At 36.7% G+C, this 2,773-nt stretch overlaps 1 long non-coding RNA gene across 1 annotated transcript; it reads left to right on the top strand.

The window, feature by feature from the left end:
* Positions 1-832: 832 nt before the first annotated feature.
* Positions 833-2,510, top strand: LOC109041981 (uncharacterized). Its single transcript, XR_011900326.1, has 3 exons — positions 833-1,343; positions 1,661-1,775; positions 2,283-2,510. It is a non-coding gene; the product is annotated as an uncharacterized lncRNA (long non-coding RNA).
* The last annotated feature ends 263 nt before the right edge of the window (positions 2,511-2,773 follow it).

Raw genomic sequence — 2,773 nt, 5'->3', positions numbered from 1 at the left:
AATTATAAATAATTATCCTTTTAAGATGTTTAAGTTTGCTGTAATACCCCCAGACATATGCATATGCATTAAACTATGTGTCAAGAACTGTGATCCTTGATTAACATGTACAATATATATACATATTTGTAAACTCATAAGCACACCCTTGTTGGCTAGGTCAGCATAATACGGCTGAACCATTTTTCTTTTATAATTCAAAAGTTTTGAATCTTAGTTCATTTCTCAAACTGATTGCGCTATGGCGCCGTTGACAGTTTTATACATTTGGATAAAAGAATGGAGGAAGTTTGTATTCAAATCGTAAATAAGTCAATACTATTCCAAAGGATTGACTTCCTTTTAGCGGCTCTGGTGCTTGCACTAGAGCTGCTATTCCGGACGGTCCCAGCTGGGGAGTATCATTGGACCATGTTACATTGGAGAGACCGCGCGTTGGTTAATGGGAATCGGCGCCATTTTCGGCTATGTTCCTTGTCATGACTTTATTTTATTGCATATTGTTTTATTGTTAGCCAATGCTATGTTGTGTAGTGTATTTTTGGAATCATGGTGATACAGTCAATAATTCAAAACTTGTCTGTGCTTTAATCTCGTGATGGAAAAAATGTACTTTACGTTCAAAATTTGAAAATTTGAATTTTAAAGTTTTCGCGGTTAAGGAAGCTCCAACCACTGGGTTGGAGCTCCCTAGTCATATTACTCGATATCAGCTGATAGCAAACAAAGGTTACCAAGGAAACCGTAAACGTCTAATGCCGTCTGCCCACGTAGCAAATGGGAGGCGAAAATGGAAGTCATCAGTGCATCGTTGAGTGTTGACGCCCGATCCCATTTTCAGACATGTTCACCAACACCAACTAACAACATACCATCCAGCGATGAGGAAAAATATTGGAGGTTAGGACGAGTTAGTCAAAAACATCGGCCTTTCGGGTAAGCGTCGTCGGTTGAATTTCCTCGATTTTTTTAAAGTTTTTTTCTATTATAGTAACATTTTAGGTTTAAAATATTCTATTAGAATGTCGAGCGCGTTACAGAGCACTATATCGTACATAATTCAGCTCGGATTTATTCTCAGATTCGTAATAAACGGGGTCCTGTAGTACGGAGTCGTAAAGGTTTTTTTGTGATCCTTCAGAGAGAATTGCAACGGAGAAATGTCATTGATGCGGATTCTTAGCTCTTATCTTGAACGTCATATCTTTAGTGTTATTAGTGCGCGTTCACCGTTAAAATGTGTTCGATTCTTGTGCTCTAAGTTCTCAGTTTTAGTGCGAGAAAATGCTGTTTTTCCACTCCGATCCCTCACCATGTTTTCAAGCCCAGCATTTTGCTAATGTGTAAGTAGAAAACCTCGTTTTACTCTCCAGACTTTTTCTCTATTTTCTAAACTGCATGCATTAAAATTACATGATACGCTCTTGCTCAAAAGGTGCAAGTCCAACAAGGAAACAACCCACTAATATTGCTATAATTATTGTTAATTACTCCATGTACTGACGATTTAAAAGATTCTACATCAAGTCATTAAAGGGCTCTAGGAAAATGTTGAATGATCACCACTTCAGGTGTCTGCTGAAAATACCCGATGAAATGCATCTTTTCATGCAAAGAATATTAACATTGTTATTCTAAAAATTTCCTTGTTTGTTCGCAGATGCTGCATAATCGGCAGATTGTTAAACATTTTATGAATCATCACACATTGAAAACCTGTCTTTTTCCTTATGAAAATGCTCACCATGTTTTCAAGCCCAGCATTTTGCTAATGTGTAAGTAGAAAACCTCGTTTTACTCCTCAGACTTTTCCTCCATTTTCTAAACTGCAAGAATCAAAATTACATGATGCGCTCCTACTCAAAAAGTGCAAGTCCAACAAGGAAACAACCCACTAATATTGCTGTAATTATTGTGAATTACTCCATGTACTGACAATTTAAAAGATTCTCTAATAAGTCAATTGAAGACTCAATGGAAACACTGAGCAAACACCATATCAGGTGTCTGCTGTAAATAACTGTTGGAATGTTTCTCAGCATTCTGCCTCCCCTTTCAATCGTTGGCGACACCTTTGCAGGGATAAAACTCATTTTTTAGGAGCCTAATTAACTTTTTGCATATTCATTATGGCGCATTCAATTTTGGTACGTCAACTTTTTTAGGCGCCACAATGTCCCAGTCCTGTAATTTTATGGTTTGCCTGTAGAAGGCAGAGCACTGTCTTCACTTGAAAAATACAATGATTTTTTTTCTAAGGAAAGTATCTTTTGTGTTCACAGAAGCTGCATAGTTGGCGAACTGTAGAAGATCCAGCAATCATGATATGTGAATTCAAATCTTCAATGTAATGTGTTAAACTTGTCTACGTCTAGTGATGCTCAATGTTGTTTATCTATGATTAGTTTCTGTCACATCACCTAGCAAGAGTGTGTCACCATTGCCCTCGATTTTGTTGTAAAATGAAAATGAAATTTTATCAATTAAAGCCTTCTAAAATCTTGCTCATATCTTGCCTTTTGTCACTCAGTTTGTTTCCCCCTAGCTGTGAATATCATTCCATGTCCATATGGCCCGTAGACAATGACCGTTCCAATTTATCCTGCAAGTCATGTGTGACTTTAACCATTCAAAAATACAAACTAGGAAGAAAAGAATAAGTCATAATATGCTACAGCATAAGTTCTATGTTTTAATGCTCAAACTATGTCTTCATTTCCATTTCATTCGCTAGATATCAATAATATCATTTTCAAAAATAGTGAGGGCATGT

This window comes from Bemisia tabaci, chromosome 8 (genome assembly GCF_918797505.1).
Source record: "Bemisia tabaci chromosome 8, PGI_BMITA_v3".
Taxonomy (NCBI): Eukaryota; Metazoa; Arthropoda; class Insecta; order Hemiptera; family Aleyrodidae; genus Bemisia; species Bemisia tabaci.
Note: the sequence above shows the minus strand (reverse complement) of the source record. Positions and strands in the feature narration are given on the sequence as shown.